Consider the following 18,843-nt stretch of genomic DNA (forward strand, 5'->3'; position numbering starts at 1 on the left):
TTACAGTAAATTCCATAATAATTACAGTATTTCCAAATCTCAAGATTCCAGCTGTATCCGTTCGTCCAATTCCAAATTGTACCAAACTTAGTATCAAGTCAAACTCTTCGAATCCATAAGTAAGATTTTCCAAAACTACCTCAATCCTTCACTTTAGTAGTAATCTTACTTCCAAATTTCAGGATTCAAACTCTATCCGTTAAACCAAATTAATATTGTACAAAATTTAGAACAATTTAGAATTGTCGTACCAATTTTCAAAACTTCCTCAATGCAACAGGGCTACAATAATCATACTTTCAAATTGCAGGATTCCACCGCTATCCGTTCACCTACATACAAATTGTATTAAATTTAGTACCATAAGTTTGCTTTTTCAAAACAACCTGAATCCTACTCTTCGACTGTAATCGTAATTCCAAATTTCAGGATTCCAGCTCTATTAATTCACCAGAATCCAAAGTGTATCAAATTTAGTACCATTTCATTCCCAAACAAAATTTTCAGGATTCCAGGTCTACACGTTCACCCAAATCTATATTGTCCCATATTTAGTACTTCTCGTACCCATACGTACGACTTTTCAAAATTTCCTCAATACTACACTCCTACAGTAATCTTAATTCCAACACTATCCGTTTACTAAAATTCAAATTGTACCAAATTTAGTGGTTTTCGTACCCATAAGTACGAATTTCCAAACTACCTCAATTCTACTGTCCGGCAGTAATCTTAGTTCCGTTCATCCAAATCCAAATTGTACCAAATTTAGTACCATTTAGTACTTTTCGTACCCAAAGGTACGAATTTCCAAAACTATCTCAATCCTACACCCCTACAGTAATCTTAATTCAAAACTTTAGGATTCCATCTCTATCCGTTCACCCAAATCCAAATTTATTACTGCTCGTAATCATAAAAACGAACTTCCAAAACCATATCCTTATTTCAACGCCATTTCCCAACCTTGATTCCCATACCAAATTTGAAGCTTCTAGCTTTATCCATTAAAAATATGCAATTGGTACCAAATTTAGAAACTTTTAGTACTTTTCGTACACTTATAGGTCGAGTTTCTAAATACCCTTTGGTACATCTGCCTAACTCTCCACCAATGACCACTCGTTCAAAATTTCAGAATTCTAGCTCTTCGCGTTTGCCTAATACAATGGATTCCATATTTAGTACACTTTAGCACTTTTCGTACCCATAAGTACGAATTTTCAAAACTTCCTCAATTCTACACCCACCAGTAATCTCAATTCCAAATTTCGAGATTCCAACTATATCCGTTCACCCAAATCCCCATTGTCCCAAATTTAGTACTTCTCATTAACATAAGTAAGAATTTCCAAAACTTCCCCAGTCCTACACTCCAACAGTAATATCAATTCCAAATTTCAGGAATCCAGCTCTATCCGTTCACCCAAATCCAAATTGTACTAAATTTAGTACCATTTAGTACTTTTCGTACACTCAAGTTTCCAAAAACCCTTTGGTGCATATTTCTTACTCTTCATCAGTGATCCTCAGTCCAAATTTGAGGAATCAAACTCTATCCGTTCACCCAAATCGAAACTTTACCAAATTTAGTGCTATTTAGTATTTTTCGTACCCTATGTACGAATTTCCAAAACTTCCACAATACTAAACTCCACCAGTAATCTCAGTTCTAAATTTCGAGATTCCAGAGCTATCCGTTCACCCAAATACCCATTATACAAAATTTAGTTCCATTTAGTACTTTCAGTACACATAAGTACTAATTTCCAAAACCACCCTCATATCTCAATCCTACACTTCAACAGTAATATTAATTCCAAATTTCAGGTTTCCAGCTCTTTCCTTTCACCCAAATCTAAATTGTACTAAATTTAGTACCTTTTAGTACTATTCGTACACATAAATACGAATTTCCAAAATTTCCCCAATCCTATGCTCCAACAATAATCTCAATTTCAAATTTCAGGATTCGAGCTCTGTCCGTTCACTCGAATCCCTATTGTACCAAATTTAGTACTTTTCGAACACATAAGTGCGAATTTCCAAAACCACCCTCATATCTCAGTCCTACACTTCACAGTAATCTTAATTCCAAATTTCAGGTTTCCAGCTACATACATACGTTCACCCAAATCCAAATTGCACTAAATTTAGTACCATTTAGTACTTTTCGTACCCATAAGTACGAATTTTCAAAACTACCTCAATCCTACACCCCACCAGTAATCTCAATTCCAAATTTCGAGATTCCAGCTTTTATCCGTTCACCCAAATCCATATTGTATCAAATTTAGTACTTTTCATACACATAAGTACGAATTTCCAAAAGTTCTTCAATCCTACACTCCAACAGTAATCTCAATTCCAAATATCAGGATTCCAGCTCTATCCGTTCACCCAAATCCCTGTTGTACCAAATTTAGTACTATTTATTACTTTTCGTACACATAAGTACTAATTTCCAAAACTACCCTCATATCTCAATCCTACACTTCAACAGTAATATTAATTCCAAATTTCAGGTTTACAGCTCTATCCGTTCATTCAAATCCAAATTGTACTAAATTTAGTACCATTTAGTACTTTTCGTACCCATAAGTACGAATTTTCAAAACTACCTCAATCCTACACCCCACCTGTAATCTCAATTCCAAATATCGAGATTCCAGATATTATCCGTTCACCCAAATCCCCATTGTATCAAATTTAGTACCATTTAGTACTTTTCATACACATAAGCACGAATTTCCAAAACTATCCTCATATCTCAATCCTACACTACAACAGTAACCTTAATTCCAAATTTCAGGTTTCCAGCTTTTTACGTTCACCCAAATCTAAATTGTACTAAATTTAGTACCATTTAATACTTTTCGTACACATGATTGGTAATTTTCCAAACCATTTCCTTTTAGAAGCACCACTTCCCAACCTTGATTTCCATACCAAATTCCTATATTCCTGGGGCCTATTATTGATTTCATTAATTAGTTATCGATTTCTTTAAATTACAGATTTTGAAATTGAATAGTTATGACTGTACATCTCCATATACGATAAAATTCTTAACTGCAAATAAATAGTGGTAGTATGCACAATTTTATTGCACTTTCATTGATTTGCAAACATTTAGTTATTCACGACATCTGTTGCAATGGAAGATAACAAATGTCTTGTCTTTCTATTATTTAGTGGTTTACGGTAAAATAAGTGCGCCTAGAAGTAAACTACAAAATTTTAAATTATGTGTGATCGTTTACGGTATCATGAAGTTATAGCATTGTTAATTTGACACATGTCTTGCAGAGGGCCAACTAAGTGCATAAGTACGTAATAATAATGAAAAATAAGGATTTTTGTTGTTGTTATTTTTTGTGGTTCCAGGACGAATTTTCTAAAACCCGGCCTTATCTCGCACATTTGCATCAAGAGTGACCCACTGGTAAAATTTCAAGCTCCTAGCTTTAGCCGTTTTGGCTGGGCGTTGATGATGAGTCAGTCAGTCAGTCAATCACTTATCACCAAGCTCATTTATATATATAGATAATAATTGGTTTCTTTGGTCACTTTGTTTTTATACCCTCCACCATAGGATGGGGGGTATATTAAGTTTGTCATTCCGTTTGTAACTACTCGAAATAATCATTGTAGACCCCACAAACTATATATATTCTTGATCAGCGTGGAATTCTACATCGATATAGGTATGTCCGTCCGTCTGTCCGTATGTGGAAATCACTCTAGCTTCCGAACAGATTGAATTAGGTGGATTGGTATTGAAAGCGGGCTAAGTAGGTCCACGTTTTCGTATAGCCCCTATATAAGGCCCCATATATAGTACGCGTCATTTTAAGATATTTTGAATGTCAGGATCGTACGTAGGGGGGGGGGGGGGGCACGGGGGGCCCGGCCCCCCCCGAAATGGTTTGGTCGAACAAAATTTTTTAAGCTGCTGTAACTAGTTATTGTATTTTTTCCTCATAAAAATGTTTGTATATTTGAAGATTTCATATTAAAACTTAAATTTTCTTAAGTTTCTGAACAGAAAATGTACATCATTAACAAGTTTTGTAAGAAAATATTTTGAAAAATTTTGTTTGTAAGCTGTTTTTGAGAGAAACTTCCAATAAAATCTGAATTACTTCTTCATGTCATATCATACCACTATCAAAAGCTAATTCCTTAATGAATATACCCCATGTCTATTATTTATTCGAACTGTATAGAGCTCTCGAGGCTTAAAACGCATCCGGTTATAACAAAAATAACGCATTCAGTATTATGGGAATGGAAATATGTATATAAAAAAACCTATTGAATAAAATGTATGAAAAAACCTATTGAATAAAATGTATGAAGGTCCTTCGTGGACTACATACTGAAAGCCAATTAGAAATTTGTTTTACTGCCATCGCCAAAATTTTGTTATTCTGTTTTAGGCAAATTTGCTGCTAAACAGTATGAGAAAATAATGAAGACAAATGAATTTTTGTGGGTCACATATGTTTGGACGATATTCGTTTCAGCCAAGATGGAAGTACTTACCACCGTCCGTTCGTCTGTATCTCTGTTTGTCTGGCAGGTTGGAACTCATGATAACTCTCGGTCCAAGTTATGGATCTCGTAATGTTTTGTCTAAATTATATTTAAGTCATATCGGTACCTCCGCCATAAAAGTTCAAAAATGTTCACTAAAATGGTCGAAGGGACTAACCGATTCGGTCTAAAATCGAACCTAATATGGTTCGCAAAATTACTTCCAAAAGTACATCAAGGTCCAAGAGAATATGTTTGGACAACATCTTCAGGTCTCTTATACAAGTCTAACATAACTGCAGTTTAAAGACTGTTCGATGATTCTTTGGACATTTTAGTTTACAGCGACATCTTACTTTTCGTGGACAAGTTTATGCTTCCTGACAAAGCTCTAAACACTACGGTGGCCAACTAAAAAGCTTATGGGTGCGGTAACTATCGAGAGGAGTGTCTCCAAATAATTATTAGTGAATAATTATGTGGGGTTCAATAAGGATCGATTGTTGTTTGTAAAAACTATATAGAACTAAGTCCATCAAAGTGTTTGTCATCGAGTCCAAAAACTTCTAACCGTACAATTAAGAAAACAAATTATAACGCTTCTTTTGTAACATAATATTAAAAGTAAAAATAATCCTGGTATTAGAATCTATCTCTTTCGGTAAATAACACTGTGCAACATTTTTAAGGTAATCTTGTGCAAATAATTTGAAGTGAGGATTTTTTTGAAAGTACAGACCCAAAGTACAGAAGACCTAGTTCCGTTTTGTTGAGTCAGATACAGCTTGGATTTTATAGCCCCATCTAAACATTATTAAATATCGACTTTTTAAACAACTCGGGGCTATATCTCTGAAACCAATGCAAATCTTCTTCTGACTTTTGCAGCAAATTTGTAGATAAGGGCCAAAATAAAATATTAGGAGAAATGAAAAAAAAAATTATAATATATCTAAAAATTCCATAATTTGTATACATTTCGCACCATATCTCCAAAACTGTTAAATTTTTCATAATGTTTTCATTTGGAAACATATCAACGACAGCCGATATTCTTAAAACTTAGGCTAAGATCATCGAAATAGTGAAAATCTTGCTATAGCAAAGACAACGGCAATTCTCTGTTGTTGTAAAATTCTGCGATAAACCATAACGTGGACCTGTATGATTAAAAACTTCAATATACTTCAATAAATTTTACATGGCGACATTACCGAACGTGGCCCGATATTGTCTAATTTCAATTCTAAATATCCTACTCTGTAAATATTTAAAACCGTATCCTTAGTCCCAATTTACATTAAACGATTTTTCTTGCGGCAATTTTTCTCGTTCTCTTTTAAACTTGCCTCTTGCGTTTGTACAGGCAATTCTGTTTCTGCAAGTTTTGTTTTCAAAACAATGAAAATAATGTCAAAAACGAAAAATATAAAAGGAATTGCCTGAAAATTGCCGGTACGAGCAAATTTTTTCCACTTCCATACCCCTTACGTGTCTCTCCTACAAACTGAGACTTGCCGCAAGTAAACTCGCCTAATGTAAATTGGGACTAAATATTAGGAATTCTTTCTATTGAATTTATATACTTTGTACCATTATTTCATATAAAATATAGAATAGAATATGTGCCAAAATTTCCAGTCTATCGGACAAAAATTTACCGAGATATGAGCTTTCGAAGGGAAACATTTATTGTGTTTTGTATGTAGCATAGAAACTACAAACGTCTTTTCCTCGAAGTGGCACTTTATATGTTTTTGTGGGACTATTGTACACATAAATCATGTGCTTAACCGAGAGAGTCTAAAAAAAACTGCTGACGGAGTCAGAAAAAATATCAATTTTGTACGGTGTTTTGTTTTTGTTAAAATCGAAATTTTAATTTTAACTGTTCAAAATTTTTAAAAATTGATTTTTTTAATTCCTTTTCGATAATGGACAAGATTATTAGGTTCGTAATGTCCCACAAAAATATATCCTGATCGGTTTATTCTTTTTCAAACTACAGTGGGTACCGCAAACTGCTTTAGTAAAAACAGTGGGAGTGTCTCCAAATAATTATTAGTGAATAATTATGTGGGGTTCAATAAGGATCGATTGTTGTTTGTAAAAACTATATAGAACTAAGTCCATCAAAGTGTTTGTCATCGAGTCCAAAAACTTCTAACCGTACAATTAAGAAAACAAATTATAACGCTTCTTTTGTAACATAATATTAAAAGTAAAAATAATCCTGGTATTAGAATCTATCTCTTTCGGTAAATAACACTGTGCAACATTTTTAAGGTAATCTTGTGCAAATAATTTGAAGTGAGGATTTTTTTGAAAGTACAGACCCAAAGTACAAAAGACCTAGTTCCGTTTTGTTGAGTCAGATACAGCTTGGATTTTATGGCCCCATCTAAACATTATTAAATATCGACTTTTTAAACAACTCGGGGCTATATCTCTGAAACCAATGCAAATCTTCTTCTGACTTTTGCAGCAAATTTGTAGATAAGGGCCAAAATAAAATATTTGGAGAAATGAAAAAAAAAATTATAATATATCTAAAAATTCCATAATTTGTATACATTTCGCACCATATCTCCAAAACTGTTAAATTTTTCATAATGTTTTCATTTGGAAACATATCAACGACAGCCGATATTCTTAAAACTTAGGCTAAGATCATCGAAATAGTGAAAATCTTGCTATAGCAAAGACAACGGCAATTCTCTGTTGTTGTAAAATTCTGCGATAAACCATAACGTGGACCTGTATGATTAAAAACTTCAATATACTTCAATAAATTTTACATGGCGACATTACCGAACGTGGCCCGATATTGTCTAATTTCAATTCTAAATATCCTACTCTGTAAATATTTAAAACCGTATCCTTAGTCCCAATTTACATTAAACGATTTTTCTTGCGGCAATTTTTCTCGTTCTCTTTTAAACTTGCCTCTTGCGTTTGTACAGGCAATTCTGTTTCTGCAAGTTTTGTTTTCAAAACAATGAAAATAATGTCAAAAACGAAAAATATAAAAGGAATTGCCTGAAAATTGCCGGTACGAGCAAATTTTTTCCACTTCCATACCCCTTACGTGTCTCTCCTACAAACTGAGACTTGCCGCAAGTAAACTCGCCTAATGTAAATTGGGACTAAATATTAGGAATTCTTTCTATTGAATTTATATACTTTGTACCATTATTTCATATAAAATATAGAATAGAATATGTGCCAAAATTTCCAGTCTATCGGACAAAAATTTACCGAGATATGAGCTTTCGAAGGGAAACATTTATTGTGTTTTGTATGTAGCATAGAAACTAAAAACGTCTTTTCCTCGAAGTGGCACTTTATATGTTTTTGTGGGACTATTGTACACATAAATCATGTGCTTAACCGAGAGAGTCTAAAAAAAACTGCTGACGGAGTCAGAAAAAATATCAATTTTGTACGGTGTTTTGTTTTTGTTAAAATCGAAATTTTAATTTTAACTGTTCAAAATTTTTAAAAATTGATTTTTTTAATTCCTTTTCGATAATGGACAAGATTATTAGGTTCGTAATGTCCCACAAAAATATATGCTGATCGGTTTATTCTTTTTCAAACTACAGTGGGTACCGCAAACTGCTTTAGTAAAAACAGTGCTTTATAAGCGGGCATTTTAATGTAAGATATTAAAAAAAAAAAAATAGAAGGTAAGTTAAGGTTTAATAGATTTTTTATAACAAATGCATGAAAATGGCTTTTCTCATGCTTAAAAGTGGCCATAACCCCTTAAAATAGCTTTACGTAACGCTACACAACATTTGAATTTTTCTAATTTTTGGTGAAGTTGTGCCCCCCCCGAAATGAAATCCTGCGTACGTCCCTGTTGAATGTATTAGTCCCATTTGACCACAGAGTCGGTTGTACCTTTGCATTTTGCGTTTCAAGAGGCTAAGAAACATTTCTACCATAAAATGTTTACATAGGTCCACGTTTTGGTATAGCCCCCCTATAACGCCCCATTTATAGTACGCGTCATTTTAAGATATTTTGAAGGTATTAGCCCCATTTGTGCACCGAATTGGTGGTAATTTGGTATTTTGTGTCTCCAGAGGCTAAAAACATTTCTACCAAAGTTTGTTTATATAGGTCTACGTTTTGGTAGAGCCCCCATATAACGCCCCATATATAGTACGCGTCACTTTAAGATATTTTGAATGTATTAGTCCCATTTGACCACAGAATGGGTTGTAAGTTTGTATTTTGTGTTTCCACAGGCTAAGAAATATTTCTGCCATAAAATGTCTATATAGGTCAAGGTTTTGATATAGACCCCGATTTTCGGTATTTTGTAGGTTTTAGCCTCATTATTGCAGCGAAATGGCTGAAATTTGGTATTTAGTCTTCGTTGGGTGTATAAAACTTTTCCCCGGAAAAGGTATAGGTCCACGCCTTCATATAGCCCCCATAGGACGGCACCTCCCGATTTTCTGTATTTTGAAGGCTGTCGGCTCAATATTCCATCGAAATGGCTGAAATTTGGTGGTTAGTCTTCATTTGGGGTACAAAAAATTCCCTATGAAATTTGTCGGTATAATATTTAATACTTAATGTCCGTTGGTAGAAAAAACTTCACACCTGAAAATTTCCGGTATTGTTCCATGTTGTTATATATCCCCCATAGAAAGATTCCTCCCAATTTTCGGTATTTTGAAAGTTTTAGCCACAATATTCAATGTTTTGTGGTTGCTGGATGGTTGGACAGTTATCGATACTTGAGAAATATCGACATTCAACACTGACAATGTGTACTTCTCTTAAAGTAGAAAATTACAATCACAATCATATGCACTAAGGTACCAATCGTTTATAAAGGAAAATATACCAAAAAAACCAAAAAGTTAAAACACAAAACATGGCAAACATGATCTGAATGTGTGACACCTGTTAAGTAAAAAGAAAATAAAAATAATATAATTACTCCTATGCGAGGGAGAAGTCTCCCTCGTCCCTACTTGGATGTTTGTGGAAAAATTATAAATTATATCTTTTTCACTAAAACTTGGTTTAGACTATACACTTAAACTATCCCTCGCCAGGGGTAACAATCTTGAAGCGATGCGAGGGCTTAAGGTCACAATTTCCTCTACTCAACTACTCTGGAACGTTGAGTGGGGGAAATTGTGACCGACCAAAGGTTACCCACGTAGTGATCTCCTACCAACTAGAGATCCCCTAACGCCGGGGTGTCAGGCGAACTCGTGCCTATCGGTGTTCAAGGTTTGCAGTTAGGGTTCCAACTGTATTAGAACGGTGCCTCATTGATACCTGGGCGAATCAATGCAGTATAGGCTTAGTTGTCAAGTCCTTGCCATGGTACTGGAGGGCTATGCCATGGTGAACCTCCTATCCCCCATATTTTCAATGACGTATGGAACTCGAAAAATTTAATAAAACCCAAACAAACCCAAATCCCAATGTTGACAACAACTTAGCTATGCCCATGGACTATGATTCCCACAGAACCGGAACTGATGAATCTCGGTCGGACAGGACTAGAAATCCGGAAGGGTACGGACAAGACGGAAAGGTTTCACCGATCCAAAATTTAGTCGATGATAGTCTCACCGAACAAAGTAGACAACTACTCGCCCTTTTGGAACGGACGCTGACCCTAGATCGAACTCAGAGTGAGATCTCTACTATGGACGAGGACAGTTCATCGGACGACGACCTCGACAGAACGGTCGTTCCAGCGACTGTAGCCGCTGATAAACTGGCCTCGGTTCAAGTGGAGACCTCAATACCTGTTGATCCTGGATCATCGTCAGTCCAAAAGAGCCCTTCGTCGGCCGTGGCCGATAGACCTACTCTGCAGAAGCAGAAAGCTACTGAGGAAGGACCCTCGACCAGCCACGAGGCCGAAGCGGCTTCCACTGACTCAGATAAAAATGTACGTCGACTAACCAAGGCTAGGAAGGCGTACCGTAGGTCGATGCACTACTTAAGTGCGTCGGCAGAGATCCCTCGTCCATCTCGCTGAGGGAGCTTAAATTGTTAAAGATCAATCTGAAGGTGGTGAATAAGTTTGAAAAGAACCACCCTCACCTACCCAAGAGAAGTCCACAAGTCAATAAGCTCTCTCTTATCAAGATGAACGAGGAAGAGAAAACGACGCCATCATCGACTCCCACAACCCACAAAAGGATCGATGGTGGATCGGCTCGGCGCTCTAAGGATTTACCTCCATTGAAGCCAGTTATCTCGACAAAGCGCTGCTCCACACAATCTGAGCAGCACTCAAAGTCGTCGGCAATGGATGATAAGGAGGTAAATCCCAATTCAGGAAAGCAGGGGGCTATGAAACCTGGCTCGGCACTGGTCACTGCACCTGGCAGTGTGGCTCCTACCAACATCAACCCAACTCCATCGAACAAATCGGTGAAGCGGGTTAGATCCGGGTAGCAGTCATCGACAGATCTGATCCAGATGGCAGGATCAGTGACAGTCGGTGGCTGCTAATAGAAGATCGTCTGAGGGACATTGTGTTCGCAGGCGAAGGGGAACCACCGAAACATACCCAGTTCGGCAGTGCAGCTTCCTACAGGGGCATCAAGGTCATCTGCTGTGAAAACAAGGAATCCTTGGATTTCCTTGTCAACACAATTGGCGGCCTTGGCGAACTCTGGGAGGGCTGCCAATTGTCGGCTGTCAGTATGAAGGAGATTCCCACCAGACGAGTTTTTTCAGCTTGGGTACCACCACCTGCGGTGGACCCTGCACGAATACTGACGATACTTGGAAGGCAAAACCCCAATCTCCAGACTAGCTCCTGGAAGCTGGTCAGCCACAGTCCGGATAATGGGGGCCTTGTCATTAGGGTGTCGTGAGGGGAAGCTGCACTTTGGACTAGGATGGATCAGGTTCCGCCTAGCCCGAGGACAGTAAAGGAACGTAAGCAGCAGCCGCTTCGCATAATGCAGATCAACCTGCATCACTGCAAAGCGGCTGCTGCTGAACTTCTACTTTCTCTCACGAAGTCCGAGGTTGACATCGCCTTGGTACAGGAACCCTATTTATTTAAGAATAGTGTTGCTGGGCTAAGCGATGGCAACTATACCACCTTCGCCACGTCCAATGGAGACAAGGTAAGAACATGTATAGTTGCCAAAAATAAATTGAAATTAATGTACCTCTCAAATTTTAGCGGAGGAGATGTCACGGCAGTCAAACTGGAAGACCGCTCACACAGAGCCACCATCTTCGCCTCCATATATATGCCGTATGAAAGCCCTGACCCTCCCGGCCAACACGTAGAGAAGCTTGTCAAAGAAATGGGGAGCACTTGCTTCGTCATCTTAGGATGTGATGCCAATGCTCACCACTTCCACTGGGGCAGCAGCGATACGAATGCCAGAGGTGAGTCTGTATTCGATTTTATTTTAAAGTATAATCTCAGAATATGTAATAGGGGAAAGGAGTTTACCTTTCAAAATAGAACCAGAGAGGAGGTTATTGACATAACCTTAATTAATAAAGACGAATCCCTCATTAGTGACTGGAGGGTATCTGAAGAGTGCTCCATTTCGGATCACCGGAAGATCCTCTTTAAAGTCTCTATTGACGGAATTCGACAACCACCACATAGAAATCCACGGAAAACCGACTGGAACAAATTCAATGAGCTAGTAAGCTCCGAGCTGGGAGTATCGCAATACCCCAAAACAGCCAAGGAGCTTGATAGTGCAGTGAATCACGTAACAAAGGTTCTCGTGGATAGCTATGAGACCGCCTGCCCACTAACCCATCCAGGCAGAAGAAGTCAACCGGTCTGGTGGTCAAAAGAACTAGCTAACCTCAGAAGGACTAGCAGAAGGCTCTATAATAAAGCCAACAAAACGAAGTTGTCCACAGATTGGGAGAACTATAAGTTATCTTTCAATAAGTACAACAGCGAAATAAAGAAAGCTAAACGCAGATCATGGGTCTGCTTTAGCGAGTCTATAGAAGGAGTTAAGGACGTTGCAAGATTCCGTAGAGTACCTCGAAGGACCCCAAATCCATAGGGAGTATTAAACGGGATGATGGCACATGGACTAACTCCGGTCTAGAAACCCTTGATCTCCTGGCCAAAACCCACTTTCCTAACTGCATGGATGTAGTGGAGAGCACTAGTGCTCCAATCACTTGCAACCAAGCCACTGGGGATGTGAGCATCATCGAGGAGATCATAAGTCGTCCAAAGATAGCCTGGGCAATTAACACTTTCAAACCCTTTAAATCACCTGGTCCAGACGGTGTTTTCCCTGCCATGCTGCATGCATCGGAGGTATTACTCCCACATCTGGACAATATTTTCAGAGCCTGTCTGTGTTTATCGCTCACTCCGGCTCTATGGAAGGAGGTCACTGTGGCATACATCCCCAAGGCGGGGAAGTCAAGCCATACACTTCCCAAAGACTATAGACCGATCAGCCTGTCTTCCTTTCTTTTGAAAACTTTGGAAAGACTGCTGGACCTTGGAATACGGGCCAGGCTTGGAAATAGTGCTATAAGTTCTGCCCAACATGCCTACACCGAAGGTAAATCGGTGGAAACTGCACTGAATGAGGTCGTGGGCTTCATCGGGAGGAATATGGATGGATCAAACTATACATTAGCAGTCTTTCTCGATATAGAAGGTGCCTTCAATAATGTAAAGCTTGAATCTATCCATAACACACTCTCTAACCTTGGTATTTCCTTTACACTGATCAATTGGATTGACGGAATGCTAAGCTGCAGGATAATCAATTCAAATATCGGTGAGACTTCCATTCGGAAGTCTGTCACCAGGGGCACACCACAAGGTGGCGTTCTATCGCCACTGCTGTGGCTTCTGGTGATTAACGAAATACTCAAAGAATATGATAAACTACGAATAAAAACTATTGCTTATGCCGACGACGTGGTCATTATGACCAGCGGTAAGTTCCCACAAGCATTATCGGAACTCATGCAAGGAGCTCTAGTCAAATTATTAAGATGGGCGCACAACAATGGACTTGGGGTGAATCCGTCTAAGACTGAGCTGGTCCTGTTTACCAAAAAGAGGAAAGTAAAACCATTCACACTACCAATGCTTGATGGGGTTGTTCTGGAGCTGTCTCTTGAAGCCAAGTACCTCGGCATCATCCTGGACCATCAATTAACATGGAAAAGGAATGTCGAAGAACGTGCCAAGAGAGGTCTAATAGCACTCTATTCTTGCAAGAACTCCATAGGTAAGAGCTGGGGACTGAAACCACAGGTCATCCATTGGATTTTTACGATCATAGTTCGCCCAATCCTCACCTATGGTTCTCTGGTATGGTGGAATGCTTTGAGCAAGACGACGCTTCTTCACAAGTTAAACACAGTCCAAAGAGCGGCATCACTGTTAATTACCGGTGCTATGAAAAGCACTCCACAGGCAGCACTCAACGTCCTACTAGATCTTCATCCGTTGAATCTTGTAGTACAAGAGCTGGCAGCCAAGAGTGCTCTCCGTCTCAAAGAGACAAACTCATGGCACAACACAGATTACGGTTATGCCTCTATCTTACGACGATCCGGATTCCAACTGGGATCGGAGGTAATCAGTGATTACATATCACCACAGTTACACTTCGATGAGATTGATGTACGAATACCCCACAGGGAGGCCTGGACTCACAATTCCCCACCTCTACTCGCTATAGAGGTTTATACCGACAAAGAACTATATCCCCTCTCTCCATGAAGAAATCCGATCTAAAATTAATGGTTGGAACAATCACAGGACACTGCAGGATAAGATCCCTAACCTGCAGATGGGATAGAGACACTACCGACTACTGCAGACTATGCGAAGATGAGGAAGAGACGGAGACGATTGAGCACTTATTATGTCGTTGTCCAGTGCTCATGACCAGGAGACTTCGAACGGTGGGTGAACACACCACAACATCTCTGACAACGTTCTGTCAAGTCGAGCCGACGAAACTGCTTCTTTTGGCCAAAGGCCTAAAATGGCTTCAACGAGAACCAACCAATGCGCCTTAGCATGGCAAACTCTCCTCTCTCGCCCCTATATCTAAAACATCCTTTTCAATGACTTCTCTACCAAATTACTCTTTTTTACTTCATTATCTTGCTTAATTCTTTCCTTGACATCTTTCTTCTTTTCCATACATTTCTTCTCTTTCAAACCCCCCCTACAGGATGAACACAATGGACCATAAGGTCTCCGAGTGAAGTGGCTGTCCAATATGACAGCTACGCGTCCTTTAACCTAACCTAACCTATACACTTAAACGAAGATTAAGTGCATTATCCAGATTTATTTGACATACATTGTATGAAAATGACTACTTACATTCGAAAGTATTTGGTTTTGAATCATCTAAGAGAAACTGGCTATTAGTAACTCTGTTCCTTTCGTGCCAGAGACTTCCAGTTTTTAGCACTTTTTAGTCGAAAAGTGTTCTCTCGCTTTTGTAGGGATATATTAGTTCGTTTATATTCCTAATAATTTAAACATCGATATCTCAACCTATAGATTGTGTACAAGTTCCGATACTGTCGAAAGGACTTGTAGGGGCTCAAATTCTACAGAGTAGAAGACGGACAACAATATGACTATGCGCAACTACAACAAACACAACAAGTATTCTGACGATACTTACGTTTTGTTGATTGCAAACTAAAGAAAAAACACAAACTGATTTCAAATTCAATTTATTTGACGCTGTCGGTCAATTTATTAATATTTATTTAAATCCAGAAAGGTTTTAAAGAATTAGTTTTCATAAGTTATTAATTAGACGATCCGCACGTGTAAACTTCAAGAAGAAGAGTGAATCTTTTTGTTGGCGGTGATGAGCTTATCGATTACAACGATTCATCGATGTTTATGAGATCCATATCGATGTCGTCATCGATTGGGTTGGGCCGATTCCCAACATGCCGGGCCCCTTGCACTGGTGCAAATATTAAAATATTGGCAATCTTCTCTAAGGTATTGCAAAGCCGGTCCATAATTTCTGGCTGCATTAGTGGTTGGGTTTAGAGCTTTTCCTTTTCTGCCTCTTGATTATTTGGATTTAGCTGGCCTTTATCTTTTCTTTTTTTCCGACTTCTCAGGTTGTTGCTGAGCTGTTTATGACTCTTCATTTGAAGGTGAATTAGATTGTTGTTGTGGCACAACTAGTTCTTGTTTGTTTCCTTGTTGCTTCTTCTTTTGGCTCTTTTGTTGTTTTGTCGTAGGGTTAGTATTGTTGTTGGCTTTGCCGTTGCTTTTTTTTGCCTTAACTCCACTTAGAATTTGTTGTTGCTGTTGTTTTTGTAGTGTCCTTTGACTCTCATAGGGGTGAAACCTACGCACACCCATGTTACCGCCAGTAACTCCACCGACCATGCCACCCCAAACGTTGCCACCAATCACCGTTGTTACTGTGCAATGCAGCATCGTATGATGGCGTGAACCACACATACGACACCTCCCTGCCCAAGGACAAGGTCTCGCAAAGTGATTACGTCCCAGGCAGTTTATGCAGTATTTATGCATTAGCACAACACTCTCTCTCTGCTCACAACTCATCGCTTTAAATGCTGGACAATACTTCAAATAGTGGTAATCAAAGCATATCATGCATTGTTCGCCTTGCCTCTTACTCATAGTGACAGAACTGCAAGAAATGTATAAAGAGGGACAAAATTGGAGCCATTTAAGGCATGGCCTATTAGTCATAGCCATATTATCTTCAACACATACACATATAACTGTTCTACTGACAATCACTGACTGGAAGTACACATAGTTTCACAATCGGATGAGAAATTATACCTGTTGTAGTTTTAACATCAACTACTCTTAGGTGTTCATCATACCCTTCATGCACTTTTACCACACGTCCCATCTTCCAGTCGTTTGGGAGCAGTAGTTCATCTTTTACCAATACTAGGTAATTTTCTTCCAGATTTCGTTTAGGATATTGCCACTTGTACCTTTTATGCAGCTCGTGGATATACTCGGTTTTCCACCTCTTGCTGAACGTGTGATGGAGAGCTTTAACCTTTTCCCACCGATTTATCAGCGATAAATCCTCCAATGGTATTTCCGGAGCAAATATCAATGTTCCTCCTTTTAGAAAATGGGCAGGTGTTAAAGCCTCCAAATCCTCTGGATCTTCCGACAATGGTGTTAGGGGTCTTGAGTTCAAAACACTCTCTATTCTCACTAAAATTGTAGAGAATTCTTCAAAATTGAACTTCCTATCTTTTATCACCTTTTTGAAATGTGACTTAAAACTTTTTACTCCTGCTTCCCATAATCCCCCCATATGGGGAGCACTAGGAGGAATAAATTTCCATTCAAAGCCATTCACGGTATATTATTCCGAAATTTCTTTAGAAGTCTTTTTGAGAAATTCTTCATACTCTCTTATGAGCACTCGATTGGCACCTACAAAATTTGTTCCATTATCTGACATAAGACATCTTGGCAACCTTCTTCTGCCTATAAATCTTGTAAAAGTAGCAAGAAACGCTTCGGTAGATAGTTCTGAACACGCCTCAAGTTGGATTGCTTTGGTCGCAAAACACACAAATATACATACATAAGCTTTCTGATATGGTGAATTTCTCAAAGTGCCAGCCTTTATTTGGAGCGGCCCTGCAAAATCTGCTCCAACATATGTAAGTGGAAGCGAAAGGGAAGTTATCTCTAAGGGCAAAGCTGCCATTATCTGTGACTTTACTTTTTGCTTGTACCTCGTACAAATCACACAATTATGTATAAACTTCTTAACTGTTCTTCTCACTCTCGGAATATAAAATTGTCTTTGTACTGTGGACATCATAAGTGCTACATCTGCATGAACCAATGTTTCATGGATGAAATCCAAAAATATCTGACATAAATGAGAAGTATTGGGTATTATCATGGGAAATCGCTCATCATATGCAATATTGGCATTAGCTAAACGTCCATTTACTCTAATTACCCCACTCTTATCCAAAAATGGATTCAATGTACGCAAAGGACTCTGTCGTGCTATTGGTCTTGAATTTTCTAAATCACTATATTCCTGTGGGTAATGAAACCTTTGTGCCAATCGAACTAGAACTACCTGCGTGGTTCAATTCATCTTGCGATAGAAGTTTTGCATTGCATTCTCATCTTTTCTCCGCTTATTTGTCATTCTATATATATCTTCTATATATATAAATGAGCTTGGTGATAAGTGATTGACTGACTGACTGACTCATCATCAACGCCCAGCCAAAACGGCTAAAGCTAGGAGCTTGAAATTTTACCAGTGGGTCACTCTTGATGCAAATGTGCGAGATAAGGCCGGGTTTTAGAAAATTCGTCCTGGAACCACAAAAAATAACAACAACAAAAATCCTTATTTTTCATTATTATTACGTACTTATGCACTTAGTTGGCCCTCTGCAAGACATGTGTCAAATTAACAATGCTATAACTTCATGATACCGTAAACGATCACACATAATTTAAAATTTTGTAGTTTACTTCTAGGCGCACTTATTTTACCGTAAACCACTAAATAATAGAAAGACAAGACATTTGTTATCTTCCATTGCAACAGATGTCGTGAATAACTAAATGTTTGCAAATCAATGAAAGTGCAATAAAATTGTGCATACTACCACTATTTATTTGCAGTTAAGAATTTTATCGTATATGGAGATGTACAGTCATAACTATTCAATTTCAAAATCTGTAATTTAAAGAAATCGATAACTAATTAATGAAATCAATAATAGGCCCCAGGAATATAGGAATTTGGTATGGAAATCAAGGTTGGGAAGTGGTGCTTCTAAAAGGAAATGGTTTGGAAAATTACCAATCATGTGTACGAAAAGTATTAAATGGTACTAAATTTAGTACAATTTAGATTTGGGTGAACGTAAAAAGCTGGAAACCTGAAATTTGGAATTAAGGTTACTGTTGTAGTGTAGGATTGAGATATGAGGATAGTTTTGGAAATTCGTGCTTATGTGTATGAAAAGTACTAAATGGTACTAAATTTGATACAATGGGGATTTGGGTGAACGGATAATATCTGGAATCTCGATATTTGGAATTGAGATTACAGGTGGGGTGTAGGATTGAGGTAGTTTTGAAAATTCGTACTTATGGGTACGAAAAGTACTAAATGGTACTAAATTTAGTACAATTTGGATTTGAATGAACGGATAGAGCTGTAAACCTGAAATTTGGAATTAATATTACTGTTGAAGTGTAGGATTGAGATATGAGGGTAGTTTTGGAAATTAGTACTTATGTGTACGAAAAGT

General features: G+C 38.1%; 1 protein-coding gene across 3 annotated transcripts in view; it reads right to left on the minus strand.

Annotated features, from left to right (window-relative positions):
• Positions 1-18,843, minus strand: part of Snap25 (Synaptosomal-associated protein 25kDa) — a 762,009-nt gene that overhangs the window by 513,321 nt on the left and 229,845 nt on the right. The window lies entirely within an intron of this gene.

Source organism: Musca autumnalis, unplaced genomic scaffold (genome assembly GCF_047663935.1).
Source record: "Musca autumnalis isolate F117 unplaced genomic scaffold, ASM4766393v1 scaffold_1, whole genome shotgun sequence".
Classification (NCBI taxonomy): domain Eukaryota; kingdom Metazoa; phylum Arthropoda; class Insecta; order Diptera; family Muscidae; genus Musca; species Musca autumnalis.